This window comes from Glycine max, chromosome 6 (assembly GCF_000004515.6).
Source record: "Glycine max cultivar Williams 82 chromosome 6, Glycine_max_v4.0, whole genome shotgun sequence".
NCBI classification, from domain to species: Eukaryota; Viridiplantae; Streptophyta; class Magnoliopsida; order Fabales; family Fabaceae; genus Glycine; species Glycine max.
This window is the reverse complement of record NC_038242.2, coordinates 36452999-36470586: the sequence shown is the minus strand read 5'-3', so window position 1 is coordinate 36470586 and position 17588 is coordinate 36452999. Positions and strand designations below refer to the sequence as shown.

The 17588-nt window shown below is 35.5% G+C and overlaps 1 non-coding gene across 1 annotated transcript; it reads right to left on the bottom strand.

Moving 5' to 3' along the window:
* Positions 1–16632: 16632 nt before the first annotated feature.
* On the bottom strand, positions 16633–16739 carry LOC113002038 (small nucleolar RNA R71). The gene has a single exon (XR_003267566.1). It is a non-coding gene; the product is annotated as a small nucleolar RNA R71 (small nucleolar RNA).
* Positions 16740–17588: the final 849 nt, after the last annotated feature.

Genomic DNA, 17588 nt, shown 5'->3' with positions numbered 1-17588 from the left:
TTCTTGATTTGACATTTGCTAATTATATATATATATATACTTTTTTATGCATTATGTTAACGTCAATTCTGAACATAATATAATTTTATATACAAATTTTATTGTGTCATTTAAAATTCTTTAATTTTAAGTGTTATTAAAAGAATATTTTGCATCAAAATGTCTACAATAATTCTAAAATCTTTAAATTTGATTAAGTTTTGTTAGGAAGTTCCACATCGTCTACCTCAGTCTTTAGGGTGCAGCTTATATATCTGTTGGACAACTTTATTTAGTGCCAATTGGTTTTAAGATATCTACGGTATTTTAAAATAACTTTGAAAATTGAATTTTTCTTTCAAAATTTCCGATTCAAACATACGGATATAATTTTTCTTATTCACAATTATTATTTTTTGTTAATCTATCATTTTTTATTTTAAAAATTATCAAATTAGAAAAAATTAGTTAGAAATATATAATTCACCGAATTTTTATTATCATTTCAAAATTTAATTCTCTAACATATGGATATATAATGTAAAACGTGAAAATAGAAAAAAAAAAAAAACAAAATTGCACTACAACAACCTTTTCAATGTGTTTACTTCGAATTAATCAACAACTTATTCAATTTACATCGTCATAACTAACATAATTGATGGATTGATATAAAACTTCACTGAAAAATTAAGTTAAGAACTATATTTTCGTCACCTCTATAATAAAAATATATTGTTCTCACCTCCTTTTACTCACTAGTTTAGGTCTGTTTATTGAAGTTTAAAAATAATTTTATGATGTAGTTCTTTTATATTATTTTAAAAGTTATTATTATTTTTAAATGCTAAAGCGCTTTTTATATTTTTAACTTGAATAATTATTAATTTTATTGAAATTTTCTATAAGTAAAAAACATAAATAATCATAATTTAAATTGGTTAAGTTATTACAATTATAGATCAATATATTTATGAATATGAAGTCAGTACCAAATAGAATTTTTTTCTCTTTTGGTTTTTTAGAAATTTAGTATCAAATAGTAGGATTGAATCCTAAGTTTTCTCACTTTAAAAAGTACCGTAAGTCCGACATCTCCTATGAGCGCCACCATGTCTTTTTCTCTTTGCATGGAGAAACTTAAATGATACGAGATAGAGTGGAGAAAGGGGATATTGGCAACCTACGACGATCTCTAGAAATGGTCTTGCAATATTTTGTTTTTTGCTAATGATTGCCTCATCACAAAGCTAATTAGGTATGACCAAGTCATAATTATATAAAAGATGTTCTTGATAAATTTTGTATAGTTTTGGGGTTGAAGGTAAATGTTCAAAAATCCCTGTTCTTTGTTTCTAAAAATGTACCAAGGAGGAAAAATTAATTTAATTTTATCACCTCTATTATTGATATCAACCACACTACCAATTCGGGAAAATATTTGGATTTTCATCTTCTCATTGTAAAGTGAAGAACAATGACTTCTCTTTTATTCGGGTTTTCACTAGTAGAAACAATAAATATAACATCATTATGTTAACATCGATTTTCTCGATTTTTTAGAAAATCGATGTTAACAAAAACGCGGTTGTATATTTGTAAATAATGTAAGTTTGTTAACGTCGATTTTTGGCAAAATCAGTTTTTCCAAAAATCGGTGTTAACGAACTCATGTTAACATCAGTTTTTCAAAAATCGATGTTGTATTAGTTAAATTAAATCTGCCTCTTCCTCTTCTTGCTCTAATTTTGAACCATCTCTCACTCTCGCATTCTTGTTCTCGTTGTCACTCATCTGTTGCGCTCTTGTTCTCGCTCTCACTTATCTGTCACACTATCACTCTCATGCACTCTTTGCGGTGGCGCAGCCACACTGTTCTCGCTGTCACTCAGTTGTCGCTCTCATTCTCACAATCACTCACTCTCGTGCTCTCGTTCTCGCTTTCACTCATACGTCTATTGACTCTCATTCTCTAACTCACTCACGAAAATGAAAGGTTAGTCTTCTATAAATGCTTGTTTTGGTGTATGGTTTTGATGGTGATGGTAAGCGAGAAGCTAGGGCTCGTTCTTGGTTTTGATGATTTCTAGTTCTCATTGTGATGTGTGTATTACTTCCTGTTAATGTGTGTATTACTAACATGAAAATGCTTGTTTTTGTGTATATTGTTGAAAACATGTATTATTTTTGGGATATACAAATACTGATAATGGAACTTTGTGCGTATTACTAACATGAAAATGCTTGTTAATGGGACTTTGTGCTGGTATGAGAATTTTTCCATAACCATAGGCCCTCAAAATAGAAATATTATTCCTGATTTTCAAAAATGGGTATATGCATTGTGTCTTTCAACTAGAACACTGTGGCATGTACTCGACCAAACTTATATGTCGTGGTTTACTACAACTAGGTAGGCATGCATATTTATTTTTAATACTAACTTTAATATTGTGAATGGAGTTTAGAAAGGATGAATGAAGATCAACAGAACTAGAAGGAAATGACTAACACAATGATGAAGATTAACAAAAAAGTAGAGGAAATGTTCAACACTGTTCATATTATGGACCAGGTTAGAAATTTTAAGACTATTCTCAAATAAACATGACATGATATAACACATTTGCTTATATTAGTTTGCTTGTTAAATGTAGCATTATGGTGAAGTCAATATGTCCTTTGTTGTCAGATGGAAGGATGAACTAGAATATACTTGACATCTACTAGATAATATTGACAACATGCACTCTGTTACATACAACCAAGATCTGTTGAACCCAACTTTATTTGCTGGATGGACTCACTTGAAATCATTAAGTGACCATGACCCATTTTGGTTAGAGTTTTTTCTTCCTCACTATCTTCAAAAGCATTTATGAACCAAAAACTTGTAGAAGCAAAGCTTCATGGTGAATCAAAAGTGATTCAAAGATGTTTTGATGATAACAATGATGATAACAAAAGATGATGACAAAGGTGATGACAAAAAGCTCAAAGGTCAATCAAAGGATGAGTTCAAGATGTTCAAGAAGGAATCAAGAACAATTCAAGACTCAAGAGGAAAGGTTGAAGGACACTTGAAGATTCAAGAGGAAAGTTGAATTCAAGAATCAAGATTCAAGGATCAAGCTTCAAGAATCAAGATCAAGATTCAAGATTCAAGGTTCAAGAACTCAAGAGAAGACTTAATGAAGATAAGTATGAAAAGGATTTTTCAAAAACTGAGTAGCACATGGATTTTTCACAAAACATGTTTACCAAAGAGTTTTTACTCTCTGGTAATCGATTACCATATTGCTGTAATCGATTACCAGTAGCAAAATGTTTTTGAAAAAGTTTTCAAATTGAATTTACAACGTTCCAATTAATTTCAAAAATATGTAATCGATTACAATGTTTTGGTAATCGATTACCAGTGCCTTTGAACGTTGAAATTCAAATTTAAATGTGAAGAGTCACATCCTTTCACATAAAAGCCTTGTGTAATCGATTACACTAATTTGTTAATCGATTACCAGTGAATGTTTCTAAATAAATCAAAAGATGTAACTCTTCAAATAGTTTTTGACTTTTTCAAATTGGTTTTTAAGTTTTTCTAAAAGTCATAACTCTTCTAATGGTTGTCTTGACCAGACATGAAGAGTCTATAAAAACAAGGCTTTGTTTTGCATTTCAAGTATCTTGAACACTTATTCAATCAATCTTTTACAAGCCCTAAATCTCTTTGAACTTCTTCTTCTTCTTTGTGCCAAAAGCTTTCCAAAGTTTTCTAGTTTTCTAAACCTTGAAAACTTGTGCTATTCATTCTTTTCATCTCTTCTCCCTTTGCCAAAAAGAATTCGCCAAGGATTAACCGCCTGAATTCTTTTTGTGTCTCTCTTCTCCCTTTTCCAAAAGAACAAAGGACTAACCGCCTGAATTCTTTTGTGTCTCCCTTCTCCTTTGTCAAAGAATTCAAAACGACACAGTCTGAGAATTCTTTTGATTCTTCCCTTTCCCTAATACAAAAGTGTTCAAAGGACTAACCGCCTGAGAATTCTTTTGTATCCCTATTCACAAAGTATCAAAGGTTTAACAGCCTGAGATCTTTGTCTTAACACATTGGAGGGTACATCCTTTGTGGTACAAGTAGAAGGTACATCTACTTGGGTTTGACTGAGAACAAGAGGTGGTACATCTCTTGTGGATCAGTTCTAGTGGAGGGTACATCCCCTAGGGTTTCAAAGAGAACAAGGGAGGGTACATTCGTTGTGGATCTTTGCTTGTAAAAGGATTTTTACATGGTTGACAGAAATCTCAAGGATCGCAGGTCACTTGGGGACTGGATGTAGGTACGGGTTGTTGCCGAACCAGTATAAAAACTCTTGTGTGTTTGTCTCCTTCTTCCCTACTCTTTTACTTTCCGTTGTGCATTTAATTTCCGCTTTTACTCTCTGTTAAGTTTCTCTTATACTCCTCATTCTCTTAACAATTTAGTAAAAGCCTTAGAAGAGTAATTTTTAATTAGTAAATGTTTAGGAATAATTAATTCAGCCCCCCCCCTTCTTAATTATTCTGAGACCACTCGATCCAACAAAACTTATCCTAAATAGCACTCCTTGTACCACCAAGTTCCTAACTCAGTCACTTTTAAAGTCCTGCTGATTGAGTACAAAGTGACGTGCAGTAGTTTGATGAGTAATTAATGTAGAAGCAAGTTTCATGATGATGAACCAAACAATTTTGATGATGCCAAAAGCCCAAATAATTGATTCAAGATTGATTCAAGTCTTCAAGATCAAGCATCAAGAATCCAATCCAAGATTCAAGATTCAAGAGAAGAAATCAAGAAGCAACAAGTCAAGACTTCATATAGGATAAGTATTAAAAGATTTTTTCAAAAACCAAATAGCACAGTTTTGTTTTACAAAAGAATTTTCTCAAATTTTCTAAGTTACCAGAGTGATTACTCTCTGGTAATCGATCACCATTTATCAGTAATCGATTACCAGTGACCAGTTTGGTTTTCAAAATGTTTTCAAATGATTTGTAACGTTCCAAAATGTTTTTCAAATAGTGTAATCGATTACACTATATTAGTAATCGATTACAAGTGAATCTGAATGTTGGAATTCAAATCCAATTGTGAAGAGTCACAACTTTTCATAAAATGCATTGTGTAATGGATTACCAGTGAACAATTTTGAAGAAAAAGTTAAGAGTTATAACTCTTAACATGGTTTTCTCTAAAGTCACAACTTTTCCAATAGTTTCTTTGACCAAACATGAAGAGTCTATAAAAGCATGACTTTGGCACACATTCAATACACATATATGATATTCTACCAAACAATTCTTTTTCACAATCTTTCTCTAACCATTGCCCATTGCTTTTTCTTTGCCAAAAAGCTTTCTAAACTTTGTTTTTCTGCAAGTGGAAATTTTGTAGAAAACAAAAGTGTGCTATCTTTTCATCCTTTCTCCCTCTTGCCAAAAGATTCAAAGGACTAACCGCCTAAGAATTCTTTTGATTCTCCCTTCTCCCTCTTGCCAAAAGATTCAAAGGATTAACCGCCTGAGAATTCTTTTGATTCTTCCCTTTCCCTTAAACAAAATATTTCAAAGGACTAACCGTCTGAGATATCTTTTGTTTCCCCTGACAAAGATTCAAAGGACTAACCACCTAAGAATTCTTTGTCTTAACACATTGGAGCGTACATCCTTTATGGTACAAGTAGAGTGTACATCTACTTGGGTTGTGATACTGAGAACAAGAGAAGGTACATCTCTTGTGGATCAGTTCAAGTGGAGCGTACATCCACTTGGTTGTTGAAAGAGAACAAGGGAGGGTACATTCCTTGTGGATCTTTGCTTGTAAATGATTTTACAAGGTTATTAGAAATCTCAAGAACCGGTGGTTGCTTGGGGACTGGATGTAGGCACGGGTTGTGCCCGAACCAGTATAAATCTTGTATTTGTCTTCTTCTTCCCTACACTCTTTAATTTCCGTTGTGCACTTTTTATTTCCTCTTTACTTTTGTCTAAGTTATTGTTTCTGTTCTTTACTTTCTCATAACTTAGTAGTAAAGCCTAATTGAATCTAGTAATATTAAGAAGAATAATTTTTTAATTAGGCAAGACACATTAATAATTAATTCAACTCCCCTTCTTAATTATTCCGAGGCCACTTGATCCAACAATTAAGCACTCCTATGTCTATCAAATTTTAAAATCATATACATATCTAATATGAATTTAATGTTAATTTCAGGATGTGTCAAGTACCATGTACTCATTTATGAAAGCTGCAGGATTCACCCATCTGAATTTGGAAGGGAATACAAAGTGCATGATTGTTTATAATCATTGGAGGAAGACTACAAAAATTGGAAATGGATGAAGGACTTTTGGACAATTATAAAATTTGCAAGCTGGCCCAGATGCAACTCCTAACTTCGTTTTATTTTGGATTTGTTAGTAATTAAAGTGCATTACTACTCTACTATTATCAATATGTAAATTTTTGTTTATAAGTCATGGTGGTATATTTTGTGGGAAATATTGGAAATTCCTGAACACATTTGTGGTATATTTGTTTATAAATGTTTATAACTACTGTTGGTGAATGATATACTATGTTTATAACTTTTGGTGCACGACTTATTTTATGAGTTTTTTTTACAACTTTAAATGATAAGTTGTGCTATGAATAATTGCAGGTTGGTAATTAAAAAAACAGATAAGATATTAAAAAGATCCAAAAACTAACATCGGTTTTTAGTAAAATCGATGTTAACATTGATACTTTAACGTCGGTAGTTTCAACATCGGTTAATAAACGATATTGAAAGTCCTTAATAACCGATGTAAAAAGTCTATTTTCTAGTTGTATTTCAAGGCTGGAAAACAAAGTTGCTTAACTTTGCAAATAAAGTTACTTTGGCAAACTCAGTTCTCTAAGCCATTCCAATTTATTGGGATTCTTGAAGATATTTTTGATAATATTGATAAGAGTAATGTGGCTTTGCTTGGAGTAGTCCTTTTATGCATTAGGTTGGATGAAATAAAATCAGTCAACCAAATGTATAGGGTATTATTCTCTTGGCATTAACTGATGGTTCATTTATTAAGAGATTATGCTCGTGCAAATGTTTATGGTATTCTATTGGCATTGATGGTTCATCATACTTTGATTCTATATATGGATGCATATGGTTGGTTCCAGACTCAACTTCAACGTCAACATGATTCTTTTTGCCATAGCTTGCTGGTACAATTGGAAATCTTGAAACATATGTTGAGATCTTTGACGACAAAATCTGGTCAACATGGTAAACCTCAAGTCAAATAAAGATAACTCAATGCCATATTGCTTGGAGGGGTGTGTTTGGATGATGATGACTTTTAACTAGGTAATTCATTTTAATCATGTAATTGAAATATTTCAAGGTGAAACTACACATTTGGATAAATCATTTAAAAAGAAATTAAATTTATGTCAGTTTAATAAGGAATTTATTCAACAGAGAACACATGAATTGAAATTCTCTGCAAAAATGAGAGAATTTCAATTTCTTTGCAACTTCTCTCTATAGTCGGTCTCATTCATCACTCTTGACCTACACCTCTCTTGCTCTCACTCATTCCTCTCCATCCACACACTCTCCCTTGTGACTTCGAGACCCTTGTTCTCACTTTCTCATAGTCACGACAACCTTTGTTTAGATTGAACACTCTTGATGGTTATTACCTTGTTCAGATCACATACTCTGACGGTGGCTATAACTTCATTCTCTCTTGATTCAGATGGCACACTCTTTTCATACAAGGTTGGTTTCTCATCTGCATTATCTAGGGTTTCTTTTTTATTATGTTAATTTATGATGTGTTTTGTTCTCATTGTTGTGTGATATGGATTTGAATTTTAAATAAATTTTCTTCCACTATTGGGGATGTGAGAGAGGGCTTGGGTTCTATTTCTGTGTGACATTTTTATTTCCGTTTGGCCTTGAGCTAGGTGGTGAGCACCATGTATTTGTGAATATGCATGAAAGAGGAAGAGAAAAATTATTTTACTTTTATGGTTTGAAACTATTGTTAAGAAAGATTACACTAACGAGTTCTTCAATTTGATTTTAGTTGTCGAGGACCTTTTTATTCATCCATAATCTCTGATTCTGTATGACTAAACAAGGTTTTCTCCATTGACTCCTAAATTTTATGAGCTACTCATTGAATTTGTGTTTGTGTGTTATAACAAGGAACATTTCAAACATGATTACAGTGTCAATTGATTTTCTCTGCTTTAATGGACTTTTGCCCCAGAGAACTTTTTAACTGTTCCTCTTTTCTATCTACCTTCTCGAATATACCCAGGACTTAAGAACTACACCTTTTTTGTCTTTTCTTTAAAGAATACTTCTTTTTTTTTAGTGTAAAGCAAACATCCTACTTTAAAGGAATACCCTTTGAAAATAAATTTGTAATGTTTAAGATAATTGCTGGGTAGTGAACACTTCCTATTATGATTCACCTGCATATATACCTTTGTAGATCAACTGTATCAAAATTTCCAGCTCTCATAATGTGTTTTGTAACCACTTATTAATTAGTTTTTAAAAATATAGATATCGTCACAGTAATTCTTAAAATTAGATAACTCTATTTCTGAAATTAAAATTTATTAGTTATATCAAGTCTTGCTTTTAGTTCCATTATGGACTATAATAATAGTAATAGTAAGTTATAAAATTTAAAAATTATAATAGGAACTAAAATTTATAATTGTATGTGAATATGCATGCATATTACAAATGTTGATGTTGATAGAATAACCAATTGCTCTAATTTATCTGATGTTTGGAACACATTACCAATTCTAGAACATTATCCAATTCCCTTTTTTCATCAAGTTTTGTATCACACTAATGTTGCAGTACTGGGGAGCAATTATAAATTTATAATAATTTTTGGGTTGTGATGATTTTACTGAGTTTTAATATGAATTAGTTTTAGGATTTTTATTTACTTGTTCAGGGGAATCAAGGTAATTTTGCAAAATTAGAGTCCATATTGGTTACTATATAGGTCAAGATTTATTTCCAATGTTTATTTGAAGTTGTATACACTGAGGCTAATTATGCAATTAGTTATGTTAGGTTAGTTATTTATTTTTTAGTTAGAAGTTGCCGATACACAAGAGGGGTTGAGACAGAGAGTTTATCTTCGGATTTATGAAGGAGTTCAGATTATTGCGGGAGAGTTTGAAGTGTTGTGACTCATTTATACTATTTTCTATTAATGAAACCCTTTTTTTCTATAATTCTGATCCAGTTTCTAACCGTATGTGTATTCAATTTTATTTAACCATCACTGAACATGTGCTAACAGGAAGCCAGACGAGGCCTTAAAATTGAAGGGAGGAAAATGGTTTAATATATGCATCAAAATTAAGAGAAAATCTTTGATGTGGTTTTTTTCCAAAGTTACATGCATAAAAAAATAAGTCTTTCAAAAATTTCAATTGCCAAATTAGTCTTTCATGTTCTTGTTGTCATCCCTAGTTGTGTTTAGACATCAAAGAAATTTGGGCAATAAAGGTGATGAAATTGGAAAGCAATAGTGTTCAGTACTTGTCGCAACCTACCCTTTGGCGGGAGGGCGACGCGAGGCTCACGGGTGCATCTTCCAAGGAAGGAAAATGCACGGAGTCACCACCATACTTTCCTCTACCTTGTCCTTGGCCCCATTACAACCTTAAAATACCTTTTGATCCTCATATGCATGTATTTGTGATGTGGTTGTCAATTTTAGAGTCTTGCCAAGTCTATGTGGTGTTAGTTTTCATGGGTGCTTTGAAAGTAAACAATAGCCTAGACACTTGAGAGATAGAGTGCATATCTTATGAGGCTTTATCACTTTTCATTCTTGAGCTGATTGACTATCTTGCCATGTTTGAGATGCTTGGATGATTTTCATGACTATCTTGATTCTTTAACTCTCTATGTGTTGGATGTTGCCCATTCCTTTCATTCCTCGAGATTCATTGAGAAACATGTAATTGTTTTTGTGTTTGTTTGTTTCTCTTTAATGTCTCTGAATTTGTTCCTTGCTTTGCTTTTTGATTTTGCCCAGGAGTGCAAAAGGCTAAGTGTGGGGGGATTTGATGTGTCATTATTTTCTCCTATTTCTTAACCCTTTTTGTCACCATTTTAATTACTGATTAGCCTTAATTGTCAAATTAATTATGCAGTTTTATCATTTGGGCCTACTTGACTAATTTTGTGTTTTTAATTAAATTTCAGGAGAATTATAAGCAATTGGGCTTGAATCCAGAATTAGGCTTGAACTTGAAGAGAGCAGACAATTTTATTTTATCAAATCTTCTCCTATCCAGATTTTATTTCATCCAATCTTATCTTATCTTGTCCAGATTTTATTTTATTTCGTTTATGGACTTAGACTTAAAATAGATTTGTAAGCTTTAGGGCTGAGGACCTATATAACAACACCGGGGTTTTAGTTTTGGGAGTTTTTGAGAGGAGAAAAATTCTAGGGTTTTAGAATTCCAGTTTTTATTGTTCATCCACACTGTTCACATAGAATAAAATTCATTTTCTGCAATTTTGTTTCTGCTTCAATCTACAATTTCATTTTCTACTGATTCATGGAAAGCTAAGTCTCCAGTGTTGTTTTCTCTTGAGCATCAAGCACAACTCTATTTGAGGTTTTGTTATTACTATTGAATTCTGATTAGTTTTTCCTCTTCACCAATTAGTCTATATTTGTTGCTATTAATCCATGCATGCTTAGTGCTTGATTAATTGTCTTTGCGCTTAATTTACGTTCATGCTTAATGATCAGTTTCATTCATGATTAATTGGTGTACGTGTTGCTTAATCACATAATGACAACCTTATGTTAATTTTTGCTTAGTAATTTAATTTAGGGTTGGATTAAGTGGTTGAACTGGTTAGGGATAAATCCTCGTAACCTAGGATAAGAGACTTGCTTGTGAATCAAGGGGAAACAACATGTTTTAATTCTGTTATTTTCTAATTAAATTTTGCTTGCTGTTTAATTTACAAAAACAAATAACCCCCCCCCCAATTCGTTACTGTTTTATTACTATCTGTTATGAACGTTTGGTTGACCATTGCTCATTGGGAGACGACCTAGGATCACTTCCTAGATACTGCATTTTTAATGTTTATTAGATTCGGGTACAGCCTCGATCACTCGACCTTGATTTTTCTTCTTCTTTCTCTTTCTTCTCACTAATTTCAGTGAAATATGCTTATAAATGGTGCTGAACCCTTTTCCCTCAGCCCTTTATGCCTATTTATAGGAAAAATGGGGGAGGAGGTTGCAACACAACTCACCCAAGCGAGCTGGTTGCTTCTCCTCTAAGTTTCCTAATGGGCCCAGGGGCTGAAGAATGTCCCTAAATTGACCATTTTGCCCCCATTTTGAGTATTTTGCTTATTTCCTTCTGAAACGTCGTGAAACCCTACAGATTGCACGGAAATTGGTGTTAAGCAGCTTAACTCGGCTGACAAAAATCCACATGTTGACAAAAAATCATCCCCAGATGAAATTAGGGTATGACAGTTGCCCCTCTTTACTTATCTTTTATTGGAGATAAAAAGAAAGTAAAGATAAAGACACTAATTTCGTTCAAGTGACCTCTCCACCTAACCGGCTACTAGCTCAATCAGCGAACCCTATCAAAAGAAAGAGCATAGGAAGCATCAGGTATGTCAACAAAAGCCTTGAGGCCTTGAAAGCAATGAAAACGGGCAACCATGACGGTCTCCGGATGCCATCGGACTCGATTGTCTCTGGATGGCAAGGGAGACCATAATAGTCTTGAAAATAATGAAACTGATGAACATGATGGTCTCCGCGTGCCAACGGACTCGCTTGTCTCTGGATGGCAAGGGAGACTTCAATAGTCTTGAAAACAATGAAACGGGTGACCATAATGGTCTCTGCGTGCCAACAGACTCGCTTGTCTTTGGAAGGCAAGGGTAGCGGATGACCTTGTGGTCTCCGCGTGCTATCAGCCTTGCTTGTCTCTGGATAGCAAGAGTAGCGGATGACCATAATTTGTCTCTACGTGCTATCAGACTCGCTTGTCTTTGGATAGCAAGGGTAGTGGATGACCATAATTTGTTTCTGCGTGCTATTGGACTCGCTTGTCTTTGGATAGCAAGAGTAGCGGATGACCATAATTTATCTCCGCGTGCTATCAGACTCGCTTGTCTTTGGATAACAAGAGTAGCGGATGACCATAACTCGGTCGAAAGACACTGAGGTCTTCAAAAAGGAGCAGATAACCATAATTTGTCTCTGCGTGCCAATGGACTCGCTTGTCTTTGGATGGCAAAGGGGCGACGGATGACCATAATTTCTCTCTGCGTGCTATCGGACTCGCTTGTCTCTGGATAGCAAAGGAGACTTAACAGTCTCAGTTGATTTTTTCACTAAAACGCAAACATGCTTAGCAAAGAAAACAAAACCTCCAAACCGATTAGAGCAACATATATTTTTGAAGAAAAACAATGTGTCTACTGGGGAATGAAAGCATGCAGACAGAATTTCTCATAGCCACAAATAAGATTTGGGACATTAGCATTTCATTTCTAAACGAGCATTCAGAAGAAACACTGGGTCCAATTGAGAATAGAGGAAAACCGCTCACTGTGTATAAAATCTCACATAGGCAAGTGTTTCATCCTAATTCCGAACCACAGACATGTCATGATTTGACTTTGTAAGTCATTTCCTATCAAATCAAAGCTAATATGCACAATCATCGATCAATAGGACCTTTGGTGGGAACTTTGGCTTTTGGGTGTTTTGGCCTTTGCCTTTTTTTGTTTTTCTTTTTTGTTTTTCCTCTTTGGTTCACTGCGAAACAAGAACGGGCACAAAGATTTGGTTGGTGACTAAGAAGGTGATTGCTTCATGCATCCCTCGGGTTTTAACCAAGTTATTGTTATTGTTGCTTTTCCCTTCATTTTGCTTTCGACAATTCTGCACATTTGTTCAGACATTGCCTGGTCCAAAGAACCTTTTCGTATTCTTTCTTTCTTTCTTTTCTATTTTTTTTGCTTTTCTCCATTCTTTGATTGGTTGATTTCCTTTTTCTCTTTTCTTTTCTCTTGAAGCACATTTATAACCCAAGGAAAAAGAAGCCTTTTCTTCTTTTTTTTTTCTTTTTTTTTTTGGGGAAGATCCTTCTGTTCTTTCTTCCAATGGTAAGGTTGGAAATCTCCACTCTAAGTCAAGGTTATGGCCAAAAGTTTTGGTTTGGCTCAAATGGCCTACGGATGGCGGGACATGATGCATGTCAGGGTATTTGTTTGGCAAGCGGTCCAAGAATAAGGGAATGCCCCAAATTATTTCCATGGCACGCATATGACAATGATGATTAGAAATTTATGCAAAACTAATCATGCATACATCCATGTGGACACATATAAAGCTTTGTGGCCATATAAACACTAAGGCTTAGGGTTTGTTTTCCCCCATTCAAATCAACCTAGTGTTTCTAAAAAATGCTCTTTTATCAAGTTACGCACACATCCGAGTACATTCAGGGCTTTGGGAAAAATCTTTATCGCATTCACCCTTCAGGCACACACATTTTTTCCAAAATCTTTTTATGTTTCGACCCTTGAATTTTCCGAAGAAAACTGGCAGTCATTTTCTTTCAAAAGCGTGTTGGCTTTTAGTTTATTTTTTAGCTTTTTCTTTCAAGCAATTTTTTTCAAGCAAATTTCTTTTCTTTCTTGTGTTAGAAAATGTTTGTAACCTGGGCAAAGTTGGTAACCTAGATTACACTTTATCGAGCCATCGAACCACGTGATCCATTTATCCCTATCTTCATCCTTTACCGCTTCCTTGAATAAGGCCATGATGTCCTCATCCAGGAATTCTGGATGCATGGGTTGGTAGTCATTGAGGGGCTGCTGAGACAGATAGTATGCCAATGCGCTTCCCTTTATTGCCTTTTGAGTGGCATAAGCAATGTCGAACTTAGATAGCAAAACCCGCCACCGAGCAGTCCATCTGGTGAGAGTGGGTTTCTCGAAAATGTACTTGACTGGGTCCATCTTGGATACCAACCAAGTGGTGTGGCTTAGGATGTACTGCCTTAGACAATGGGCTACCCATACCAAGACATAACACGTCTTTTCAAGCAGAGAGTAATTCATCTCACAGGCGGGGAACTTTTTGCTCAAGTAGTAGACAACTCGTTCCCTCTTTCTGGAATCGTCATGCTGCCCCAGCATACACCCCATCGATTCATCCAACACCGTCATGTATAGGATAAGAGGTCTCCCGGGCACCAACGGCAAAAGGACAGGAGGATTCATAAGGCATTGCTTGATCCTTCCGAATGCCACTTGACAGTCATCATTCCATTGGATGGACTGGTTCTTGCACAAAAGCTTGAAGAGAGGCTCAGAGGTGGCGGTGAGCTGTGATATGAACCTCGCTATATAATTCGGGTGTCCCAAGAAACCTCGAACTTGCTTTCCGGTGTGCAGCTCGGGCATCTTAAGGATGGCCTTCACCTTGTCGGGGTCCACCTTTATCCCTTTCTGGCTTACGATGAAGCCGAGCAATTTTCCTAACTTGACCCCGAAAGTACACTTGGCGGGATTAAACCTTAATTGGTACTACCACAATCTCTCGAACAACTTATGCAAGTTGATGAGATGTTCCTTCGTGGTTTTAGACTTGACAATCATATCATCCACATAGACTTAGATTTCTTTATGCATCATGTCGTGGAATAATGCTACCATAGCCTGTTGAAAGGTTGCCCTAGCATTTTTTATCCCAAAGGACATCACCTTGTAGCAGAATGTTACCCACAGGGTGACGAACGTAGTCTTCTCCATGTCCTTTGGCGCTATCTTTATCTGGTTGTAACCCGAGAACCCATCCATGAAAGAAAACAAAGCAAAATTGGTTGTGTTATCTACAAGGACATCGATGTGCGGTAAAGGAAAGTTATCCTTTGGACTGGCTCGGTTTAGATCCCGATAGTCCATGCACATTCATACTTTCCCATCTTTCTTAGGGACTGGCACAATATTGGCTACCCATTCTAGGTATCGAGCTACATAAAAAAAGCCAGCGTCGAATTGCTTTTTCACCTCTTCCTTGATCTTTAAGGACATCTCGGGTGATGTAATCCTCCCTAGGAAGGGACCAGTCACTAGAGCCATGAGCAAGAGGCTCCAAGAGGATTGGGCTAGAGCTACTAAAGAAGGCCCTAGGATTCTCATGAACCTTAGGGTATATTTCTGAGCCCATGGGCCAAGGTTTGGTCCAATTATCTTTGTACATATTCGATTAGGATGTCATTATATTTGGTCCTTGTATTTAGAGCTCCATAATGTAGGTAGGGTACCCTAGAAATATAGGATTTTTCAGCCCTTGTATTTTAGGGTACCTAGACTAGTTTTTGTATTAGGGGTAGTTTTGTAATTTCACATGCACTAAGTGAATATTTGACGCGTGTGTTGGGAAATAAATTTAATTGAATTGGTAGAAGCCCAATCTAATTAAATTTTAGAGGGGGAGGTGAGCATTTGCTTACTACACCCCATTGCCACATCATATAGTCACACTTTGTGCATGTTCTTCATGCTTTACATGCCTTATGACACCTAAGCACAATTAGTGGAGAATTTTTTGCCCCATTAGGATTTTTTGTTTTAGTAGCTAGAGTTGTTATTTTTGGCTGAATTTTTTTGTGGTAACTTCTTTTAATCTATATTTTGTGGGAAAAATAGCTAGAGCCTTTAGTTTGGTCAGATTTAAAAGTCGGCTGAGGTCTCCATTGTCCAAAAAAAGTGATTCTGTCAAAAGTTTTTTATTTTTCAAGTACTATTCTCTTATTTTTTTTAACTTATCATTTTTAGCTTATATAGTTAGACTTCGAATTTTAATTTGAAATTTTTTGTGCTATCTTCTCATCATTTTATAAGGTTGCTCACAAAATTTCAAGTCATTTGGATATCATTTAATGGTAGCTGTAGTTCAAACCTACACTGTTACTTGCATAAGAAGGCAACTAGTTGTGCATGCTGAATTTAGTGTATGACTAGAGGAAATCCATATGACTTACAACCCTTTGATCCTGAGATAGATAGGACATTTCATTGATTATTTAGACATCATTTAGTACCTTTTGAGCATCCTAAGCATTCTGATATTGGTGATTTTGAGCATTATAATTTTGAACATTCTGATTTTGTACATTCTGAGAATATGGCACAACCTCCACCCCGTGAGAGGACTCTAAGGGAAATGGTTGCACTTGATTTCACCTATGAAAGCTTGTGCATCAAATACCCTGATGAGGATGTCCCATATGTTCTTAAAACTGGACTGATCCATTTGCTTCCAAAGTTTCATGGCCTTGCAGGTGAAGACCCACACAAGCATCTGAAAGAATTCCATATTGTCTTCTCCACCATGAAACCACCAGATGTCCAGGAGGATCACATATTTCTGAAGGCCTTTCCTCATTCTTTAGAGGGAGTGGCAAAGGACTGGCTATATTACCTTGCTCTAAGGACCATCACGAGCTGGGATGACCTCAAGAGAATATTCTTAGAAAAACATTTCCCTGCTTCCAGGACCACGACCATCAGAAAGGATATTTCAGGTATTAGACAACTCAGTGGAGAGAGCCTATATGAATACTGGGAGAGATTTAAAAAATTATGTGCCAGTTGCCCTCACCACCAGATTTCAGAGCAGCTTCTTCTCCAATATTTTTATGAAAGACTCAGCAACATGGAGAGAAGTATGATAGATGCTGCCAGTGGTGGAGCCCTTGGAGACATGACCCTTGCTGAAGCCAGAAATTTAATTAAGAAGATGACTTCAAACTCCCAGCAATTTAGTGCCAGAAGTGATGCTATTGTCATTAGAGGAGTGCATGAAGTAGCCACGAATTCACCAGGTGAGACTAAGAAGCTTGAAGGTAAACTAGATGCCTTGGTTAACCTGGTAACCCAACTGGCCATGAATCAAAAATCTGCACCTGTCGCCAGACTCTGTGGTTTATGCTCCTCTCTCGACCACCACACAGACCTTTGCCCTTCTGTGCAACAATCTGAACCAATTGAACAGCCTGAAGCTTATGCTGCAAACATCTACAACAGACCTCTTCAACCTCAATAGCAAAATCAGCCACAACAGAATAATTATGACCTCTCCAGCAACAGGTACAATCCCGGATGGAGGAATCATCCTAACCTTAGATGGTTGAATCCTTCACAACAGCAGCAGCAACAACAACATACTTATTTTCAAAATGCTGCTGGCCCAAGCAGACCATACGTTCTTCCACCAATCCAGCAGCAACAGCCCCAGAAACAGCAAACAGTTGAGGCCCCTCCGCATCCTTCCCTTGAAGAACTTGTGAAGCAAATGACTATGCAAAACATGCAGTTTTAGCAAACGACCAGAGCCTCCATTTAGAGCTTAACTAATCATATGGGACAGTTGGCTACACAGTTAAATCAACAACAGTCCCAGAATTCTGATAGATTACCTTCTCAATCTGTCCAGAATCCTAAAAATGTGAGTGCCAT